This window comes from Bombus pascuorum, chromosome 10, assembly GCF_905332965.1.
Source record: "Bombus pascuorum chromosome 10, iyBomPasc1.1, whole genome shotgun sequence".
Taxonomy (NCBI): domain Eukaryota; kingdom Metazoa; phylum Arthropoda; class Insecta; order Hymenoptera; family Apidae; genus Bombus; species Bombus pascuorum.
The window spans coordinates 2,914,719-2,924,683 of NC_083497.1; the positions used below are offsets into that span (position 1 = coordinate 2,914,719).

At 38.8% G+C, this 9,965-nt stretch overlaps 1 non-coding gene across 1 annotated transcript; it reads right to left on the bottom strand.

The window, feature by feature from the left end:
* Positions 1–6,467: 6,467 nt before the first annotated feature.
* On the bottom strand, positions 6,468–6,540 carry Trnak-uuu (transfer RNA lysine (anticodon UUU)). Its single transcript has one exon. It is a non-coding gene; the product is annotated as a tRNA-Lys (tRNA).
* Positions 6,541–9,965: the final 3,425 nt, after the last annotated feature.

Consider the following 9,965-nt stretch of genomic DNA (forward strand, 5'->3'; position numbering starts at 1 on the left):
TAGACAACGATGTAGTCGACGCTCTGTCATGCATCGAATCGATGGAGAAGTCCGTGGACCACCAAACGCTTGCCACCGCGCAAGGAGATGACACCGAGCTACGCGAATTAGTCAAATCCGATATATATTATTAAATTATAGAATTAAAGAAGAAACGTTTTCCAGATCACAACGTAGGAATATGTGTACCTAGATCCTAGCGTATTCAATTCATTGTACGAACTTTCCCATCTGGGATACGCGCTACGCAAAAACTGATGACGACGCGTTTCGGTTGGCCGTCTATAAACAAAGACTGCAGAAACTGGGCACGGCAGTGTATACCGTGCCATCGATGTAAAGTCACCAGGCACGTAGCATCCCCAATGGGAGCATTCGAATCATCGGCAGGTAGATTCGAACACATACACGTAGACATTATCGTGATGCAGTATTCGAAAGGTTATCGATATTACCTAACGTGTATCGACCGTTTCTCGCGTTGGCCTGAAGCAAAACCTATAGCCGATATGGAAGCGTCAACCGTTGCTTCAGCCCTTCTTTCTACATGGATAGCTCTGTAGCGGCACATGAGTCAGAGGATGATGCGAATCGAGAGCAATTCATGTCGTTGTTTTGCCTCGGAACATGGATACCGCCTTGACGCACGAAACATAACGATAAATAAACTCCCGGCAAAATAATGTCGCCGCTACGTGCAACCGTCGATCAAAGACAAATTCAAATTTTCCGACTCTCCCCCGACAAGTATAAATAAACGGATGCGATCGCGAGCGAGTCAGTTATTATCCGAGTTATTATCTGAGTTATTATTCGAGTTACTATCCAAGCTATTAACACTGATTAACGAAGTATACAAGTTATCGAGTTATCCGCGTGCGATCATTATCTTTACGAATAAGTTTGTGCCAGCGTCTCTCCACAGTATTTATATTTATATTTATTTAATTTATTCCAAATATATTTGACGGGTTGTAATAGCAATCTCTCGTTCTCGTTATTTTATATTATAATCCTTTATACTATCCACCACAGCTCGTTTTGGCGTACCAGTGAAAATAACTGATCAAGCATGTCCATTCGAGTCACAACTATATTTAAGGAATTATGTCGGTTGCTCGGCATCAAACATTTACGCACGACGGCCTATCATTCCGCATCCAACGGGATGATAGAGCATTTACATCGACAGACCGCATATCCTGAGCTCATAATGTTTTGATATTATACGTTACAGACGAAAAACTTTACACGCGTCATTAAGAAATTAAAGATAGCTCACCTGGGCTATCTCTTTAACGAGGAATGTATATAACTTTCCTGCGTCTGAACTTCTCGCAATTACTTTTCGGTTCTGTGAAAACATGCATTCTTTCCCTTTTTTTAAAATTCTAAAATCTATGCCCTTCTTCGCGACAAATTTAACAGAAAATAAATTCCTTTTCATACCTGGTACATATAAAACATCGTGCATTGTACCTGCTAATCATTCGCCGTTTACGATAGTCTCCACTTCGATATTTCCCTTACCGTACGTATCCATAAACGTACCATTGCTGATCACTATCTTTACCGTCTTGTTGAATTTTTCGAAAACACTGAACCATTCTTGTCGTCCCGTCATGTGTTCCATTGCTCCTGTGTCGATTACCCAAGTGTCGTCGCTCGCTGATCGCATCGTTGAAGTGCTTCCTAGTAGACCAAGTTTGCTGTTGCCTTGACTTTAATTTCTGGACTGCCAGTTGTTTCCTCTGTTGTCTCTTTGGTTGTTTCGAAAGCAATTCTTACTGGTGTGGTCTTTCCTTTTACATATAAAGCATCGAAGGCAGTCTTTCCTTAGATGGCCAACCTTTCCACAGGTAAAGCAGCTTGGTGCTTGTTTCTCGCACTTACTTCTGCTTGCCTGCTTCTACTTCTCTCTTTTATTGTTATTGTCTTTCGTTACCAGTGCCACTGATGCCTCCTGATCGTGATCCTTTTCCAATCTGGGTTCTTCCATCATCAGCCTGGTAGTTAGTCTATCTAAAGTCTTTTTCTTATCGTTCATCGAATCCCGCGCACTATGAAAATGACAAAACCTCTTTGACAACGTCGTTAAAATGCTTGTAATCAGCAATTTCACTCCCAAGAGCTTTCATTTTCACTGCCAGCTGCTCTATCTTTGCCAAATTTGTGCAACGCTTTCAGATTTTTTCCTCTTAAAATCGAAGAATTGCTTCTGGAACATACTCAAATTTTCATCTGACTTCATGTCATACACTGCATTCAACTTCTTCCACATTTCATATGCCGTTGTACAATTTAAAAGCAAATTTAGCGGTTTACTTCCTACTGACATAAAAGATATAACTTAGAAAACACGAAGTTGGCACCCCGCTGGGGGTAGCCACCCACATGCTATATTTATTTTTATTTTATTTTTTTTTTATTACCAATGAGATATAACACTTTACCAAATGTCCTTCAGAACAAATTGTAAAAATCAAAATAAACTATAAAAAAAAAACTTTCTACTGCGGTGACAGTCAATTTTCTCGCAGCCTTATCTGCCTTTAAAAACCTTTTACGGGCATTTTCTTTTACGTCCGCATTTTTCTGGATAACGCAGATTCCCTTCACATATATCGATTACATCGTTATCTTCCTCTAAAAGTATACGCATAACGAAACGCCACTGAAGTCAATTTTCTTTGTCATGCAGCTTCTCGATCTTCACATTCTGTGATTCTATTTTTATTTTATTATTATTTTACAATACTCTTACTTACTTTACTTTGCACAACTCTTTACCACCTTATTCACTTCTCATTTCTACTACAAATTTCACAGCTCTGGGTCCATAACCTGTTGAGGTTGACTGATAGAAGAATGAGTGGATGAATTTGTAATAGAAAAGTATATTGAAATAAATAAATGTATAGGTATATGCTGATCTAGTATACATATACTTCCACATATATATCCACATATACTTAGTGTTACAATAGAATAGAATCGATAGGGAGCACGTTCATATATTTATAGCAAACAGACATTATCATAAAAGTTAAGTTATAGCTCTAGCTAAAGGCTACAAGGAACATAATTAGAAATCTATTTATTAGTTCTTTTGTTCCTAGACCTTGTAACCCAAAACATAATTTATATTCAAGGGTACAACAATATGGATCTCTCCTTATTCAGAACATTTTTGTTTCACTAAATTCTATTTTCTGCGTAATGGCGGTCTTCAGGTCACGGATATATGAGAATAAAGATGTAGAGTTTTTCCTTAAAGTAATTACTTCAACAATTACTTTACATTACATTTATTATTATTACATTTATATACTAATCAATTAGATCGAACTACAGTAAATTTCATATCATTTAGTAACACTTGCATATGATTATAAAATTTAGTATTATGGAAATGAAATGAAATTTAGTGAAAAATAAGGGTATGTACAAGTACTTGCAGTCACTGTATATAACGAAAGAGATGATAATGTACATTGTTAATGTAACACATGTTGACTCGAATAGAAAAATGCGCGAAAACAACGCATACAGTTATTGTTATTATGTTAATATGATACTAACAGAGATTATTGGTGGACACATTTATTTGCTCCACCTTGATCGAAGTTTTGATTGATATTGGATAATAAATATAAATATAAAAATAAAATTTATAAAAGAAATTTAAGAATGGAAGGAGAAAACATAGATAAGAACGTGTGATCAGGCATCATTAAAAATATTTAGTCGTCAAAGTTACGTAACACCATTGTATTGCGTTCGTACGTTTCTCGAAGAAACTACGAATGCTTATATGGAAAATAAAAAGTATTAAGAAGTTTGAATGTATGCATACTTACTTATTGTTAGTAGCGTACCTATACTCTCAAGAACACTTCATTTGTACTGTATAAATGACTGCAAATTGTATTCCTACAATTAAAACATAAAGAAACAAAGTATGGACACTTACTATGTGAAAGCGAAACGTTGGAACATCTTCTTTAATAAAGTACACGAATAGACTGCGGATTTTTGTACATATTCATATTTTTAAGAATATAGTTTAAAAAGTAAAAAGAACTTCGGTAGAAAATTGTTTTTCCTACTAAGTATTATAGAAAGCATCATACTTTGGATATTTTATATGTTTTTTCATAACGCGCTTTTTGAGCAACTTTGTCTTTTAAATTCCCTGTAAATATATAAAAATTCGCAGTCTGCATCAAATATAAGACATCTAAAGAAATATTGATTTTTTAAACATTGTGTTCTAATATTTTTCCACGCAGAATTTTCCGAGGAGTTGATTGTTACATTCTATTTAGTCGCCGATGAGAAGGTAGCGTCAACTAACGTTTAATGCAACTGGTAATAAGCTCCACTTTCGGCTAACCTGCTATGTGCGGGAATACTGGCACGAGAGAGGATTAAAGTTGTTCGAAAGTAAATTAACAATATAAAATAATTTATCCAAATCTTACTCGATTTCGATATTGACAATTGACTGATGGATATGAAATTTTTCGGTTGACAAAATGATCATTCTTCAGTTGACAAGTGATGATTCTTCAATAGACAAAATGACAACTGACTCTTCGATAGAACGAATAATTAATCTATAATTTTCGATAACGGTAATTAATTTACTTCTCTGAGTCGCTACATTTATTTATATCCGTCGGGGTCTTTCTTTTGAAAATGCTTGGAAAGATATCCAACGTTTGTTCAACTGCCGACTTTGTTTAAAATTTAAATTGTCTTAATATCGTTATAAAGACATAATATAAAAATATAGTTAGATGAGTTTTCGCAAGATATAACTTTTACCGGCTTTAACTGCCTTTCACTTCAAATACAGTAAACACGGTTTCGAATAAACATTTTAAATTACCTCGGTTTAAGAGAATTTATCAATTTTACTTTCGCGCTACGGATCACGCGGATCGCAGGACGTGACATTGATACGATTAAAAAAATATGCAATTCTGTTTTTAGGAAAAGAGCATTCGCATTTTTCGAGTGCATCAGATCGTGAGAAAATAGATGTAGCGGTATATGAGTAGAGGACAATTCAAATCATGTAGTTGTTTTGCCTCGGAGTATCAAGTTCGTTAGGATACAAGTAATATAAGAATAAATAGACTCCGAGCAAAACAATGTCGCCGATACGGAAAATCGTCGAACAAAGACGAATTTTAATTTTCCGACTCTCCCCCCCTCCCCCGATTAGTACAAATAAACCGATGCAACCGAAAAGAGTTTAGTATCTACGAGTTTCCTTCTGTATCAACGAGCTATCTAAATGTTATTGACGAGTATCTAGCAAGAATTTTATCGAGTATTATTGAACTTTGCGATTTATACGCTGTATATATACGATTTATATCCTATACGAGCGACTCAGCGAATATAGTTTGTATCCTGTTTATTATTTTTAGATACATTCGACGGTTACGAAAACAAACTATAACATCTAGTAAATCTCACGGTCAAACGTCCTTTTTTTTTTGCGTGAGAAGGGGAAAATGCTATTACGAATGCCCAGTGACCCGCATCACTGGGTTATGTGGGACTCGGGCGGATGTTGTTGCCATACCCACTAAAAACCCCTCCTCCTTCTTGTTCTGCTTTGAGGACAGACAACCCCGGTAATACCTGTCGGCACTCATCAGGGTTGTCCTTTCATGCCCCGTTGTATCTTCTTCTTCGGGTAGTTACTGCTCTCGTCATCTTCTCAGCCAGTTCAAAATACTGGGCTGATCTCCTTCTGTGGTTCTTTGTTGTCTTGTATCTCTGCCTTCACTGCTCCGCGTAGTTGTTGTTGCTCTCGTTCTCGTCCTTGCCTCCTCCATGGATTTCTCTGTCACCCTCCTGTGAGACATGACGGTTCCGCAGAATTGCCTGAATTTATCCCAGCTCTCGTTCTTGGCGGTCACCTTGGCGATCAGATTGTCCACATCTATCTTCTCGCCAAGGACGTTCTCCAACTCGATCCTTCTGTCTGTCCACTTCGGGCACGCGAAGAGGGCGTGCTCTGCATCGTCGTTAGGGTCTCCACAGTCGAGACAGTTGCTGTCACTGTTCTTGCCAATCCTCTTCCTATAGACACCGAAAATCCCATATGCCCGGTTAACAGCTGCATGGTATGATGATCGATATCCATCTTCTTTTTGGTAAATAGCAGCGCATTCGGTATTAATTTCCTTGTGACATTCTCCTTTTTGTAGTTGTTCCACTCCTTCTGCCACTCCTCTTGGGCCTTCTTGCGTATCGCCTCCAGTTCCTCCTTCAGCTCGCTGCCGTTATCTGCGCCGATCCTGATCTTATGGATCTTGTTCGTTCCTCTCATAAGTCTCTCCGAGCATCTTTAATCTTTATGTTTTATCGGGAGATTCCCGGTCAACACGCAAAGTGCCGCGTTGGAGACGGTATATGCCGTCGTTGTTATGCACAAAGAATTTTCTCGCCCGAACAGGGACCCGAACCCTCGACCCTCAGATTAAAAGTCTGATGCTCTACCGACTGAGCTATCCAGGCGCTACGGTCAAACGTCTTATACACTAGTCCTCTACATAGGCATCACTATTAATTTTTCCTTCGATAATAATTTCTTTTATATCTCTCACCAAATTGGAAATATACCCGCCTCAACCTCATGACGTACTTTGTACAATAGTTTCACATTATAGGGTTGCTCGAATCATTCTATTGTTCCTGATATCTTTTCTTTACTTTTTCTCGGCTTAAAGTACACGATATGATCTTTTTTCGTTACTGTATTGAAAATAAATGCTGTCTCCGAATATATAAATTTGACTATTCCGTGTAAAGTTCAAAATTGAATTTCAAAATATTAAAGTTTACACGACACAAATAACTTTATTATATTTACTATATTTACCTTATTGTATTTTTGATTAAGGAAATAGAAATGATCTTGAAAGTTTCGATGTTGTTTTCGCAGTCTAGATTACCATATCTGACATTGTTACACCGTGCTGTGTTATACTTACAGCTGCCGCGTCTAATACTGTTTACTTCCTGATGAGAGCCGTGTCCAACAGGGACAGATTCCGGATGTTTCGCTAACATAGCAGATAGCTTAATTAAGGATCGGCTGACGTACTGATACTCAGTATTATACTCAGTATTTTACGCATTAACGCATATTCAGTATTGCACTCGCTCGATTATACTCGTAAAATACGCTGGCAAGTTTTGGCTTCACAATGGTTCAGAATAAGATGAGCTAACGGAAAATAGAATTGTATCTTGCATCATTTTTAACGCGGATAATTGAAAAGTAGATAACCTAGTTATCTTTCAGTTAAAATAGTTGATAATCGAATCTGGGTTAATAAACCAGTGATTGTATTCTGATTTCTTATTAAGTGCAGAAAGATGTGGTTCAAGTTCAACAAAAACGTACCGTAAATTCATGCCAGTTGAAATATGATCGTACATTTATTGTAAGCACGATTATAATGTACGTTACTTTCGAAAATTACGATGATAATTAATAGTAATAACAATGATAGACGAAAGAAAGTTTAATTATTTTATCATATTTTGAGAAACCGGAATTCCACTTCACAAGAGCAATGACTAAATGTAATATTGTATAACCTAAAATAGATAATTAATACTAACATCGTAAAAAGTATTTAATATAAAATTACCAATAATATGCAAGCTCCAATTTTGAACTTTCCTTGGATCACAATTGTGTGCAGAATTTATTCTAAAAGATATTAACCTAAGAAGTACACTAACTTAATTACATATATTTTTAATAATGTTATTGAGTAGTGTCTTAGTCAGCTTGTGTCCGTATACTATCAGGATTTCCGATATTAGAATGTAATTCATTACAAAAAATTGCGGCATTTTTCTTGGACACCACAACTCGAAGCGAACGTACAGTGGAATATGATCTTTATTCAGCCAATTCTGTAATCTACTTTAGTACACATGTTGCCTATAACGAAAAGTACAATATGACGTACGGACAATCCATCACAATAATCACGAGTATGAACAATTGATTTTTGAACACTGCGTGAATCGCAGGTGTTCTTCAGCAGTGGTTGCCTCCATCAGAGTATTAGGGCTGGAGGTGTCCCTTGAGAAAACGGAGACCTTGTGGTTTTGCCACAGAACCGATCACAGGACGCCTCCATTAGGAAACCGCCTGAGACTAGGCGGAGGGGAGGGGGCAGGTCGAGATCGGTACTGGGATGAAGTATCTGGGTCTGACGCCCGACAGCCATTGGATCTTCCGTGATCATTTCGATCGCCTGGTATCGTCGGCTGAGGCGGCGTCGAACGCCCTAGGGTATTTGTTGCACCGGGTAGGCGACCGGGCGGTAGGATGCGTCGGTTGTACGTCGAGATGATGCGGTCCAAGCTCCTCTACGGAGCTGCATTCTGGGCGGCAGACTTGTTGGCCAACCGTCGCAGTCTTCTGCTGGAGAGGAGGATGCATAGGGTGGTAGCCATCAGGGTGGTTAGAGGATTTCGCACCATCTCGGCGGCGGCAGCGACGGTGCTCGCGGGGTTTCCCTCATTCGAACTGCAGACCCTGAGATGTCGTGAGACGTATCTCCGCACCCGGGGTCTGACGGGCTCACCGGACACGGATGCTTCGGTGAGTACCTGTATCGGATCGGGAAGGAAGCGATTACAAGGTGCCACTATTGCGATGACTCGGCGCAACACACGCTTGAGCATTGCCCGACGTGGATGGTGCCGCGTCACGCTCTCACCGCGGAAATAGGAGTTAATTTCTCAACGCTGGCGGTACTTAGAGCTCTGCTGACGAATGAGAGTGGTAGAAGGACGGTTATCTTCTTCTGCCAGCAGGTGATGCTCCGAAAGGAGGCTGCGGAAAGGAAAAGGCAGCGAAGTTGCCATCTAGAGAGTATCGAAAGGCGAAGACGGGGCAGAGGCCGTTTACGAGCCTTAGCAAGGCGAGTTCGTTCCACCTCACAAGTAAGATCATTGGCGCTGGCCGATATCAGCACCGCGGTGTTGCAAGAATGCGTGGTTGGGGAATCGGGCAATCTTGTTCAGCGACACCGAAGGGGGGGGGGGCGATGTGGCATGACCACACATCGCGCTATCGAAGAGAGTGGATTGTTATCAGCACGGGAGGGGGGGGGGCTCGTGAGTATGATTTTGCAGTTCCAAAGTCCCTCCTCATGCGCTTCGTAGGGTATACGTAGAGGTTTCAGCCGGTATGAATCCGGTACTACCCCGCGCCCTCTCCCCGGAGAGCGCAGGGTGCCTATGAAGGTTCCCTCCACGTAAAAAGAAAGGTTGTCGTAGGATCGTTATTCTATTTTCATTAGCCATTTTTCCAAGGTCATTATTAATATTGATGTAATCTTTCCTAAATAGTACCCAACAGGGTCACCAAACATAATCAAACATAGGTTATACAATTCTACAATTACATGATATCAGAATTATACCATGCATATTATGAGATCACAGAAGTATCATCTATGGGATAACTTTAGGTTGACTGAAAAGTTTCTTTCGTTTTATGAGGAAATAATAGGCGCACAACGTTTTTTGTTTTATATTATTTTGTCGAATTACGTACGATACATTTTGTTCTGTCGAGATAAACACCGCGACATTTCACAGACTTGGTTTCACGTTTATACGTAGGTGCACTTTTGTAAAAAACACGTTTGCGAAAGAAAGACACTTTTCGGACAACCTAATGCAAATGTAATTTACGACACAAATCACATATAAATCACACCATTATAATATACAGTGTGCAAATATGAGATATTAGTTATAAATCTCATTAGAGTAACTACATATAAGTATATATATGATATGAACATATGTTCATAATATAAGGCATATGGGGATTATTTAATGTCTGTTGAGTCATCGAATTTATACTATGAGCGCAAAAATGTAAAAAAAAAAGAATAAAATAATGT